The following is a 13966-nucleotide window of genomic DNA, read 5'->3' on the forward strand; positions in this document are numbered from 1 at the left end:
CCCGTACGCCATCTGTACCATTTAACAGGTTTTTAAGGTGGGTTCCGACTAGCCGACCGGATCACACACGACCCTTTTTGACAGTTTACGACGTGGCGCAAACGTCAGTCGTCTCAGTCACCTCACATCACTCCTCCCAGTGAGCATGCTGCGCCCGGTGCGACTAGGAGCAGGAGGCTCACGGTCACTCCTCTGAGTGACGCTTGGGTCACGTGTTGAGTGCTAAGCGCGGATCGTCCGCGATCCAGTAGGCTCGTCACAACACACCCTTCGGGGCGGAAGGAATGCATCGCACATTGATGGCAACCTGACTTCATTACGGCTTCCTTGTGTCCAAGATGGTTCTTTCTTCACCCGCATGCTTCAAAGCTCTCTTTTGACTAAGCGCGTTCTGGAAACTGAGGGCATCAATTAAAAATGCGTTCGTCACAGCAATTTCGTATGGTAACAAAATGTCCTACGAAAGTTTGAACATGTTCATCGTAGTACCGCCCGGCAGCATACCTGTAAGACTTCCCAATTAAAGGGATTTTCCTTCCTCTGCTCACGAAAATATAAAGAAAAGAAACACTGTCACAAGAGAGTTTATTAGCACAAGATTTCAATGATCAAGCGCTACAGAGAAAGAGCTGCGTTCGGGTATAAAATGTGCAACCGCAAAATGAAGTGTTGCTACTAAATTATACTTAGGGCCGTGATATTCCTTTCGAATGTTCGTACTCTAACCGCAGCGGCACTTGCATGTGGAAAACTCAGTGGAGCATTTGAGTTCTTCGGATGATGAACAATTCTTGGAGTAGTTTTGGACCAGGTAGTCACAGGGGTCTTGATTCATTACTGAAAAATTAAAAATAGATGAGTAAAAGAGCTGCCGAAGTTGGTGCTACGCTGGGCAACACCGTTTATTTTCAACTTGAGTAGACCTGGCTAGTGCAGAGCAAAAAACGTTGCCGCTGAAGCTGCAAGCACAGAGGCCTGGAGATTGGGATCCAAAAAACGAATAGAAAGCACTTTTGCTCTCCTTTGCATTCATGCATGGCGTTAACAGACGTTCGGTTTGCTAGAACAAGAACGCAAGAACCAGTGAAAGCGCTTAACGTTTAATAACAAACAGGTTGTGAAGTCCTAGAACCATTCGGTTCGTAAGTCAAATTAATATTTCTGCGAGGTGGCGACACCTAACAATTCATTGTCTACTATAGCCTTCAACTGATATCACTATGAAAGAATACAGTCTACTATTTTCACTTACCACAAAAACAATGGCACCTTTCTGTCGTAATGAAGCATGCCACCTTCGATCCAGAGATGCAGTTTACGAGAGGACATTCCGGGTCACCTATGCCAGGGAAAATACGTTACTTTAGCGCCTACGTTAGTGAGCCGGCACTGAATCAATGCGCATACAACTTTTAAGAAGATACATCTATCTGCCACAAGTAGTCATCGCAAATTTGAACTTTGAGTGGGAAAGTATTAGGATAATAAAAATGTCGTAGAGTGCTGTTGAGAGCTGCTTTCAGGTCAAAGCTATCAATTACGAGCACCTCTCCGCATGAGACTGTGCAAAAGTACAATCTTGGCAGTGCTAACCTTTGGCGGGACAAAATAAGGGGAAAGAAAAAGCTTGAAATTGAATTGAGCCCTGAGCATCGAGCGACGCACACAAAGCTTAAAGAAAGGTTAAAGGTTTAAGGTTAAAGGGACATCGACGAAATATTGAAGATAGCGTTCATTGATAGATTGTAGCGAGCTAGTGACTAAGACAACACTTCAATCGAAAACGTAGCTTTGATAAATTAAAAAGGAAGTTGAACTAAATACTGCTGTCGCCGCTAACACTCGATTTCGCACACAAACTGTGCTTCATCAGGGCAGTTTTTGCGTGTGAATCCCAAAGAGCAGACTATAGCACCGTTCACTTCCAAACGGCAGTGACGGAGTCTTTTCGCTCTTGACATCAGTAGCTTGGGTCGTTATTGAAGACAATTTTTCGAACCAACGTCTTCTGCAAGTAAGGCACCTTTTGCTGTCTGAAAAACGTGAACAAGGCCGGACAGAGCTGCAGGATATTTTTACAGAAAGCAAGTTTGAACTAAATTATCCACAGTGTCCAATTAAAAGACAAGAAGAGAATAGAGTAGGTCAGGGAAGAAACGCTAGCTAATGATATCTTAGCTGATCTCAAGAACGTGAAATGGACATGGACAGGACATGCCATGCGGGGAGTAGATAAATGATGATCAGTTTAGATAAGGGAATGGGTTTAGAAGTAGCGGGAGGCAACAGACTGTGAGGTGAGTGGATGAGATTAGCAAGTTAGCAGGGCTAAGGTAGCTGGAGCTGGTGGTGGACGCGGTTAAATGGAAGTCAGTGGGAAAGGCCTCTGCCGTGCATTGGGCTGGGTTATAGTGATAAATTGGATAACTTGCAACTTTATAAGTTGGGGTACACCATACATGAAGTGTTGAAGACGAATTTATACAAAAGAAAGAGAAGCGGTTAGTGATTAACCCCCCCCCCTTCTGCAGCACGAAAATGAGTTTAACTGGTCACAGTCCTTTACTGACGCAATTTTCTGTGTCCTATTTATGTCCGACAAGAAATAAGCCGTTTTTATTTAAGAGGATCGCAATAAATGCAGAGGGGGAAAAAGCGTGTTTCGACGTTGTGCACCACCTCCTTATTGCATACAACACGATGCAAATCACAGCCGATTCGATGTTTAACAAACCTATTTAACGCCTATTTGAAGGAGCAAGTATGATGCACGTCTCTAATGTGTAACCTGTGGGTTTACCTCGTGCGCTCCAATAAAAGGTTGCAATGCTTGGTCCTAAATTTAAACGATATCAATAATTCTTCTGTATTAAATGTGCAAAGAGAACATAGTCTAGGAATCTCAAGGAGATAGCGCATTTTTAGTAATCCGGCACTGGAGCTGTAGTGCTCCACTGAATCTAGCGACTTATGTATATGGGCACAACCAGCAAGCGTCTGCTAGAATGATGATTAAAAAAGCGATATGATATTACCTGAATAAACAGCCACCGAAAAACTGAACAGCAGGATTCCAACGGCGAGGAACTTCATCGTTTTACCGCAAGCGTGAGTGAAAGAACCTGAAGTTGCACCCAGGTCAGACTAGTGGTGGGAAAGTGTGCGCAGTAGGCTCAGAGAAACCAACGCAAAACTGTTGAAACAGCAAAGCAGATGGCACGTGGAAAGACAGTGACCTCGGCTTCCTGAAATGACGCGTGCTAAAGGAAAGCAATACGTCGCGGTCGTCAGGCTGTAAACAGGTGTGTGGGTTGGAAGCGCTCGCACCGGATAGCAAAAATACGACTTTTTTTCAACGTGTACACATGAATCGGCATAAGTCGGACCAGAAGCTCGCTTTTGAAGCCTTAAATTGAGGTGACCAAATTTTTTAATTCTAACCTATTGACACTTCGCAGTTTCAGCAGCACTCAGGTACGGCACAACTTAAGACTTCAACAATGCAGGTGTCAGTCTCCATGGTACCGATAAAAATCGCGGCGAAATGCAGAAAAGAAATTTACACGAAAAGAACAACTGCAAGCACGGAGTGCAATTCATGCTCGTTTGCGTTCATTGAACATGCGCTTCATTCAGCACTTCTTCTATGCTAGTTTTCTCACAAGGTTTCGCCACATTTTCGATAGCCCGATAATAAGTGTAGTAGACCCCGCCTACGAACTGCCGCAATACTGGAAACAGCTATTAATGAATTTCCGCAGAGTGACGCCAGTACAACATTTCTTGACAGTCCAACAGAGTTACGATTACAGTCCATTCCTAGCCACACACTTAATCCAGCTCTTGCGAACCACTGGACGAAACCCACGTTGACAAATTGGCTGATGTGATTAGTTGTGGTGAAACTCAGTGGCTTTTTTCTACATACGACATATTTAATCCTCATACAATTGCTGAAAAGCGCTGCTTCTTCGGCCTATTCTCCGAAATATGATTCTTGTCCTCAACGCTTTTGTCAACAATTGCTCGGTATGAAAGCAGTCGGGTAGAAGGTATAACTGTCACTTCCTCACCTCACTGTGTGCTTTTGACAGACTTGTGTTGCACCCTTTTCGGCGACGGGGGCGGAAAAGCGCAAGTTACATACACGGGAGTGCGACACTCTAGGCGGGTGAGGATACACAGTGAGTAGCAGAACAGATAATCAAGTTATTATGGAGGAGATGAAGCCTTTGAAGGACAGTTTAACTGTGTACTCCAGAAACCGTAGTTAGGCTGACAAGGATGAAAACGCCCTCATTTAAACGCCAGGATTACCCTATAAAACGGGTGGTTAAGCCTAATTTCTCAAGAAAAAGAGAAGTCCGTAAATTTAGTGTCCTATGCGGCACCGAAAGGAAGTGTATTGGTAAAAGCCTTTCTCCGACGCTATTTGCTATGCCCTATCCAACCACTATATGCATTAACAGACGTATAATCCTAGAAATTCCTGTACTCTGTGATGTTATCGTAGCGTAAAAAATCCCAGGTGGTCGAACTTATCAAGAGCCTTCCGCTACGACGTCTTTCATAGCCTGAATCGCTTTGGGACGATAAACTATAAACCATTTATAAGCACTACTTGTTTTTTACTTAAACTGTATTTAACGTATGAAATGCAAAAAAAAAATCACTTCCATGATTTCGCACCATTTGCTTATAAAATTATAGCCTATTCGAAATCGGACCGAATTTATTCAGCGCTACCTACGTAGATGCAAGTATATAGCACGTCGCCTGATGAAATGTAACAATGTTTCGTCGAAAAATTTAAAGAATTTCATTAATTCTTACTCGTGTAAACGCGGGAAAACTACCTATAGTAAGCATCGCAGAGACAGTGCGTGTTTTAAACAGAGGGAAGCCCTTAGTTGAGCACTTGCCTATAGCTATTTACCTGTATAGACACAACGAGCACACTTATCTTTAGAGTTAAAAAGTACACTGATATATTACCTGAAATTACAACAGCTGTAATGGCGCTCAACAGAAATACTAACGAAAGATGTTCATCGTTTTGTTGGGAACTTGAATTAAAGCGCCACTTGTAGTTGTGCTCATGCAGGCACGACAAATGAGAAAAAGTGCGCAGTTGGTTGAGAGCAATAAACAACAGTCCGTAGAAGCAGTAGGGCATATGATCTGGAACTGCCCGCACTGCACTTCGGGTCGCACCTCAATATCCGCAGGTAATATAGTTTCACCACCACCAAGGCATATGGCACGTGGGATAACAGTGACTTCGACTTCCAGAAATGTCGCGTAGGAAAAGAAAAAAGAGCGATGCGGCAGTAAGGAGGATGAAGAAAAAGAAGAAGTAAGGCCTGTAAACAGGTGTGTGGGCCGAAAGCGCTACCACCAAATTGCAAAAACATGACTTGTTTACAGCGTATGCCCACGGGCCGACGCAGAAAGAACGCCAGGTTTGTGTATAACGGTTTAAACCGAGGCAAGGTGGCTTTAGTATCGATTACGTGGTCACTAAATATTGATTTTAGTGCCCGGTCATGTCGTCCCACCAGACTACCCCATGGAGCAATGCATACTTCACACTCAACGCTAGAGAAATAACACCGGCTAGGTGCGGAGAGGCAATATACGCGAAACAGACAACCACATGCACGGAGTGTAATTGATCGTGCTTGCTGTGTAGGTCTTCTTCCGTGCTATTTCTCTCTCTTCGTGCCCCACATTTTCCATCGATTACGAGCGAATCGTATAATCTGCACTAACGAGTGGTTGCAATGCTGGAGACGACTAATACTAAAATTTCGCGATGTTACACCTTAACAGCATGGCAGAATAGATTATAATAAATTACGTTCATAAACTGTTCAAAGTCGGCCATGTGATCTCGCTTTTCTGAACGACCTCATGAAAGTCGAGAAATGGTGACAGATTCATTAGTTAACTTAATTTCTTTTCAATTCCTGACAGGCGCGACTGCCTCTTTGGTCTCATCCGTAAAGTGTCTTGATGTTACCTATTGCGGCCCTAATTTAGTTTTCACATTATTCTCATTCATGAAAGAAACGACCTGATTGGTTTCTTTCAACCCAAATCAGAAATTACGCTTCCCTGTGTAAAGCGAATAGCATATTTCACATATGTAGACCACATTAGAGCAAGCTTGCGTCATATGGGATCTGCATTATCGCAATTTATGCCTATAGTTGAGTCCCTGCAAAGCCGCCCGCGAGGTTTACCTTTTTTGAATACCGCTGGACTTTCAACAGAAAACACTGCTTCAAAAGCAAATACGTGTCAAGACCAGCGCACGATACCAAGACTGTGCTGGTTTAACATATTTTGCTTTCTCAGGTGATATTAGAGCACATTCACCATGACAAGCAAAATACTATTTCAGAATTTATCCGCACAAAAGCCCAACGACCACGCATCTCATCTCCATTTTTCTAAGGATAGCGATTAGTTTAATTTTCTTTCCGGTATTTTCGTTCTGTGGTCTCATAATGTAGTAACCAAAGCCGCCACTCAAAGAAATTTCTGCTAGGTTCATTTCAGGGAAGAAGCAAAACCTATTCAAAGGTCTCGAGGCCTGGGCTATTTCGGTTATTGAAAAGAAATAAAATGTTTGTCTGCGGCCAGAAGGGAAGGGAAGAAGACCGGGCAGTGCCGTCAACTTTTCCCGCCACTCGGTTTCGATACGCCGAGTCAAAGCACTGGAAACAGACGTCCCGTTGCGCCGCCTGCAAACTATTCCGGTGTTATGTGCAATACCAGGAAAACTTTTTCTCGGGGTCCATCAAAATAGGTAGCAGCAAACATATAGCGTGGCGCGTTGCCCGACGTTTTGTTTGTTACCTAGGGGCAGCGCGGTGAAAATATTATCCAGCTAACTTCTTGACAAAAGCCTGCCAGCACGAGGCATAAGGTTTCGCTGTGGCTGCAGTCAAAGACGTTGCAAGTCGGTGACCATAGGCTCGCTCAGGTATGTGGAAGAAGCCTGTTGTGAGCTCAGTTTCCTGCTTATTGCGCTGGCTTGCAATGAAATTTATATCAGAAGATCACTTTCTCAAGGTTTTTTTTTTGCTTAAAGGCTGCAGCTCTCGGCAGCTATCAGGAAACACACGTAGGCCTTGCCTCGACGTCAAGACTTTAAGAGTATTAAGAGTATTTGATCACACCATTTTGAAGTGTACTGAACCTATTTCAGCAAGAAACAAATCATCTCGCCAAGTTCATTGATTCAGTATAATTTTAAGAGCTCAAAAGACGGGTCCCAGCATTAGGATGGTCAAGCAGGACGTTGCGTAACGAATCGACTAAATGAGCAGGACACTACAAAAAATAATAATGAAGCAGCGCTGTAACCCAATTTATATCCTCTGGCAACGACATCCTAAAGATGCTGCAAGGATCGAGTGTACGATGCTAGAAACTTCAGCTCGTGCGCTAAATGCACGATGCTTGTGAAAAATATAAGCAGCGGACTACGGCATCACTCCTTCTCTAGCCCTGAAAATAAAAGAGATCATGTATCTCTATGCCCGAAAATGGGAATTTATAATTTTTCGTTGGTTTGTGATAAATTGTGGTATTTATTGCTCAAATTATTGCCGGAAATAAGCTGTCGTGAATACCTGCACTGTTTAGGACTCATGTCTGTACCCTCCCTGCTCCTCTTTCCCATCTATGGCGCTGTTATATTCATATGCCTATTTTATTGTTTTCATTCATCCCTCCTAATAATATTCTTTGTTAGTTTAGTGCTCTAAGCTAAGAGCTTCCCTAAAGGGTCGAGATTATTGCGGCAAAAAAAATTACCGGAGCGCTTAATCGCCATTACTGGGTACAGTTTGATCAGCTAAGGCTGGCGGCTTAGTGAATTAATCAGCAAACGCTGGTTCTCGACGGCTCATTGGCCTCATACTTTCCACGGAAGCCATCCGTCAGCTTGTTGCCGTGCCGACAACTCCCAGGTTGAGCATTGCTTCATCCGCGTCAGAACTTCCTCCGTACACAGTAGCCACCCTCTGTGGTCTTCCCGTGGCAGCCACTTTCCGTCCTCTCTATCCTCTTGTCTACAGGTGGAGAGGAGGATTTCTATACCTTCTGCACTTTTCCACCTGCAAACCATGGCAGGTGACCCTTCCCCACCTCTCTCTTAGAAAGGGAAAGGGTACCTCCCTATCTCCACTTTGCTACCAGCGAAACACGGCCAGTGACAGGTAGTCAATTGGCAGGTGACAGGTGATGTACAGTGTCTAACGCTACCTTTTCCTCACGGTAGGGCTTATAATCCTAGCTCGTTAAAAAGCAAGCCATCGGGTCAATTTATCTTTGTCTCATAATGTGCTCAAAAGCTGGAGAAAGGAGGATCATCAGAGTGGTAAATCCTCGGGAGGCGCACCATGGTTAAGTGGTTGAGATAAGTACAGACCCTTCACGGTAGTTTAATGCGCTTCGCAATCCGCAAAACTCTAGATCGTCCTTACTAAAGTGCATGTGTGTCCCAGCACTTTGCAGAAGCGCTTCCTCAAATGAGTCAGGGTCATATTTGTGACAACCGACAGCACCTCAAAAATTCTGCTCAATGGTGACTTGACCTTGGTTGCATGAAAAAAAAAAACAATTTGTCATCTACATCATATCTGAGGGCTCACCCAATGCGAATCATACGCCTCGAAACACAACCCGAAACCGAAGTGTCGGTCTCGTCTTCAGTTTCATCGCGGAGTCGAAACCATGACAAATATGGCCACCCACTTCACTAGCCATAAAACGGACGTCATCCCGCGCACATGTGGTGAAAATGTGACCTGATATATATGCATTATCATTGAATCCACATCCCCTATCACTGCATGTTGCCACATCAGTGGATGTTTGAGAAAATTCAGAAAATTATCGAAAGGTAGTCGTACAACACGAACAAGTGCAGAAGGCCAGAAAAAGAGAATTTCGTTCGCCTTGTCTGGCCTTCTGGAGTAACGTTCGCAGCAGCAGTGTTACAGTGATTTGAGATTCCATCTCGTACGATGATGGTACGTGGTTCGATCACCGGTGCCGCTAGATGCCCAACGCTTTTCCAATGGGTAAAAGCATCCCGCTAGAATGGCTCCCGCTTTTCGAGGGCGTAGTTCGAGGAAAAATACAGAGTTTCACACCACATTCAGCAGACCGGAAAACACACGCCGCGAGCACTTTTGTCAAGCTTCCGTTTCGTCATTAAAAGGGCAGTGTACTGACTTTTATTCGCTCATTTTTTTTTTAGTCAGCCGAAGGTTCCTTTCCCAAATAGACGAGTATCCGGCTTTGGCGCTGCGAAACACCACACAATAATTTAGATCCTTTTTTTTTTCTACATGGCAGCCTAGATTTCACATGGTAGTTTCCGCAATCCCTGCCATTGTAGACACGAAATGTAGTCACTGAAGTGGCTCTACACAATACAGCAACCACAATGACTGTCTGGTGCTTAGGCAGCATGCGATGGCAATTACCAGCGTTACGTTAACCACATCCGTAGGCGTTAATAAAGTTATAGCTGAGTGCATTAAATTTGTTTTAAAAGTGCTATCAGGAACATTATACTGCTTCTATATACCAGAGATGCCAGCAACTGCTTTTGCATCCTGCAGGGTACCCGTTGGCAGCGCCACTGGAAGTGTAGCGATGGCTTAGTTTGTGTGATGTTTATAAAGCATATTAAGAAATAATAAATGTGCTTTAAACAATAGTACCAGCTGAAATATGATGAAACAGTAAGACAAAACAAAACTACCTGACTGTATTATGCTGGGGCATGGTCATGAAATGCGACAAATTCAGTGCACGCCTCTAGATTGTTAGCCGCAAATGAGAAAACGCAGCGTCGTAGTAACATTGTCTGAGACCTTACTTTCTTTGCTAATTTAAAATATGAGCCGCCGCGGTGGCTCAGTGGTTATGGCTCTTTGCTTCTTACCTGACAGACGCGGGTTCGATCCCGGCCGCGGTGGTCGAATTTCAGTGCAGGTGAAGTTCTAGAGGCCCGTGTACTGTGAGATGTCAGTGCACGTAAAAGTACCCCAGGTGGTCGGAACTTTCGCACCCCTCCACTACGGCGTCCCTCATAGCCTGAGTCGCTTTGAGAGGTTAAGCTTCCATAGCCTTAATTTAAACTGTGAATTCCTGTCGAAGCCGTGCGTTCTCACCTCGCTATTTATATCGTGAGATCGATGTAGGGATATCTATCAAATAATGCAAATATTTTTTTCACTCACCTCCTACAGTAGACTGGCCCTGTAAAGGAATCATCATCGTTTAATACGATCGTTCCAAATGACTCTGGACACCAGTGGTGCTTATCTCAAGTACCTGTTACAGCTCCAGCATTCTGAAGTCGAACAATGAGCAAAAGTGCAATCGCTCGAAGAAACTTTTATTGTATTACAAAAACTAAACTGTAGCTGCAAAACACGGTTCGTATGCAAATGGCGATCTTCACTGCGCGTAACTTATTTATCATGTTGCTAAAGCCTTTACGTAGCAAGTGGCCTTAACTAAACACTGGCTATATCGATATGGCGAAGCGCTCTTGCGTGTGCACGGGTGAGCGAAATTTGACCTTTTGCTGTGCTGGGTCACGCGCGGCAACAATGTTCGATTGATTTTACCTTACTTTACTTTGTGCGGCCTCCGCTATAAAATCTAGGTGCAGTCTACGTATACCTTACTCCTGGCATAGCATTGGTGTTTGTAGGTCCTATTGGAGAGAAGTGCGTTGGTGAATCCCCCATGTAAGTGCTTCGTTGCAATAGGTGCCCACACATTTATTTTCATGCGCTCTCAATCTGCACAGCATTTCAAAAGTGTACGAAAACTAAATTTTGGTTGCAGTTAAACCGCTGGGCAGAAGGACTACAGATATAGCATCGTTTTTGCACTAAGATGCACTTTTTTCACGTTTTTTTTGTTATGGTCAGTCTTTGAGCGTGAATGAAAACTTCTGGCTCGAAATGGCGCGCAACTTTAGCAAAATATAAATAACAGGGAATTTTTGCGTAGATTCTATAAACGTGCAAAACAAACATTGCATGAACGATAACGACGATGATGAAGGCAGAAAAACCTGTGTGTGTCTTCGCACCGCTCACAGCGCGAGATTGTGCTGCACTTTACCTCGAGGCGTCATCGGCTGCGGCGATAGCCAAGTTATCTCTTACGCTGAGCAGCGAAGCTGATCTGGTCCCGGTCGCTGCAATATTTATGTCACTTGGTACAAACCCACAAATATTGCAAGATCTTGCTCGGCATTTACCCATCGGACTAGTGGTTTCGCACGAAAAATAGAGTGAATGATCAAATATAACTAGCAATAAAATGTCAGTTCAGTAGGATTCAATTCAGGTGTATGCTTTACGCCGGGAGTGACAAAAATGACTTAGATACTTTCCGCGTTGTTAACGCGTGATTTGGGCACTCTTCATTACTTTAAACAGCTAGTGCCGCCGCGGTGGCTCAGTGGCTATGGTGCTCGGCTGCTGACCCAAAAGACGCGGGTTCGATCCCGGCCGCGGCGGCTGGAATTTCTTTGGAGGAGAAATTCTAGAGGCCCGTGTACTGTGCGATGTCAGTGCACGTTAAAGAACCCCAGGTGGTCGAAATTTCCGGAGCCCTCCACTACGGCGTCTCTCATAGCCTTAGTCGCTTTGGGACGTTAAACCCCATAAACCAAACCAAACCAAACAGCTAGTGTGCCATCTAGCCTTATCTCTATGAATTGGGGCCCCACCCTATACATATCTTTCTTCCCGGTGATAATAGATTGCCATGGTTGATGAATCAGCATGTATCTTCTGGAAACTTCGCACATTCAATCTTCATATAGGGTTTATGCCAAGGTTTATCAAGCATGCATTCTCACTGTGTGTTTGAGAGAGGAAAACTCTCACCGCTACAGCGAAATTGCAGAAGAAATTCCACCACAAAAATTTGCTTCCTTGCGAGTCGCGGTACAACAATGCGAACCAGCCCCGTTTACATCATCCCTATTAGACAGTGAGAAATAAATACTTTTTACACCCTTACTTCTACCATTATTTCCAAAGCCCTGAAGAACTGATTGTCATATATGTATGGTAGAGTAAACCAGCAATTCTTTTATTTTCCCTTCCCATTTCCCCAAAATGGTCTTGCATAATGATCTGCATTATGCGTGCTTTTATTTCATCTGTTATTTCAGTGCTGCGATGATGCTCCTTGCGTTCGGTGTCCTGATGTGTGCCTTCCTGGCTAAAGCGGCAAAAGGTGAGCATAGGCATCTCGCCAAAGGCGTAGCCGTCGTTACACCTTCTTATCTGCTGGCTCTCTGCTTCTACGCACTCCAAGATATCATCACTGGGTTACTTGGTTGGGGTTTATGAGCTCATGAGGTTTAAAGCGCCAAAGCGACTCGAGCTATGAGGAAAACCGCATTTGAGGGCATTCTTTCGAGCACTGATATCGTGCAGTACATTGGCCTCTAGCATTTCACCTCCAACAAAATGCAACCCCTGCGGTCAGTATAGAAAACATCTGTTTAGGGTCAGCAGCCGAGCCCTATTACAACTGAGCCACAGCGGAGGCTTTTCCGCGGGTTTAAGTTCAGTTTCATGACATAATGCTAGAAATTACGTGATGTAGTGACGCCGCTCACGCAAAATTATTAATTTTATTTGGCGTGACACTTGCGTGATTGGGAATTAAGTTCGCATTCCGAAGTTGCGACAACTCCTTGAGATAGTAGCGAAAAAGTCGGCTAGGGTCAGACTTCTTTTCTAATCGTTCTGAGAATGCAGCTGGCCAACGTTTCTAATCCAGAGGCAAAAGCTATCGCCTATCGGCAGTGGAAAATACGCGACGAGTGTCCAACAAAGCCTTTTATTTCTATGTCCATAAGATCCGGTGTGCCCTACTTTGTTCTGCCAACTGGACGCCAAGGTGGGATGCTACCAGACAGCTGACGAGTGCCGCTGCTTCTGCGGTGAGATATATCCAATTTTTCTGTGGTTTTCATTTTCTTTTTCAGCGCCACTCTTGCTAAGCGACAGGATAATGACAGTTCCAGAGATACATGTTTCCTTTCATCCTATTTAAGCTTAACGCAGGTAATACTCGCTGCCTTCAATAGTTAACGTGAAAGGAGGTTTGATAGTTCAGTATGAATTAGCACATTCCTTCTTTTTCATTCCTGCGAATAAAAGCTAGCTCAAGAAATTCTAAAAAGGGAAGCAATCACACCGACAGAGGTCATAAGACGCGCACAAAGCGCTCTACTTTTTATCAAGTTTTGTCTCTACATATTTAGGGCACGTATGTATCTATAAATTCCACTAGAGGATTTTCATTGGCAAGCTTTTGCGCAGTGTTGTTTTTCTGCGATATTTTGCACGCAGGTTTATATGCTCACTCTGTGGTTTTAAAATGAGGGTGGCAAGTACGTGGAAAGGTCCCAAGGCTCTGGAGAGACTGCTGTCGGTGTTCCTAGTGCGCAGGTAGTTGAATGGAGTATGCTAACTCAATTGCATGGACTTCGCTGACGCAGTCGCACAAATAGCACCACTTAAGGAACATGTGCCAGAGACGTCTTTCATAGTCTTGAGTAATGCACATGTGCTCGTATTTCATTCGGGCGCTTTTTGTTTATTAAAAACCGTGCCTATGCATGCCTTTCTTCTCTAGGGTTTGTTGACCGCGCAAGGTGGCGTTATCGTCTCCTTTTTTACTTGCAGTGACCGACAAAGAACCCTGCTTCTTTTTGCGCGACAAATTCTCATCGGAATGCCATGCCCCAGATGGACTGCACTGCAAGGCTGAGTCTGAAAGCTGCAAATGTCGCTGCGGTCCTCCACCTCCTTTGGGTTCCCATTGAACTCTGGATATTTCCTTCTGTGCTTGAAAGCTACGCGGAATGCTTCACCCTCCCGGCTGTCTCCAGAAC

General features: G+C 44.4%; 1 long non-coding RNA gene across 1 annotated transcript; it reads right to left on the reverse strand.

The window, feature by feature from the left end:
• Positions 1 to 647: 647 nt before the first annotated feature.
• Positions 648 to 3155, reverse strand: LOC149333027 (uncharacterized). Its single transcript, XR_016284921.1, has 3 exons — positions 3036 to 3155; positions 1253 to 1339; positions 648 to 837 (listed from the first exon to the last, which is right to left on the reverse strand). It is a non-coding gene; the product is annotated as an uncharacterized LOC149333027 (long non-coding RNA).
• Positions 3156 to 13966: the final 10811 nt, after the last annotated feature.

The sequence above is a fragment of the Amblyomma mixtum genome, chromosome 8, assembly GCF_055824585.1.
Source record: "Amblyomma mixtum isolate Tamu chromosome 8, ASM5582458v1, whole genome shotgun sequence".
Taxonomy (NCBI): Eukaryota; Metazoa; Arthropoda; class Arachnida; order Ixodida; family Ixodidae; genus Amblyomma; species Amblyomma mixtum.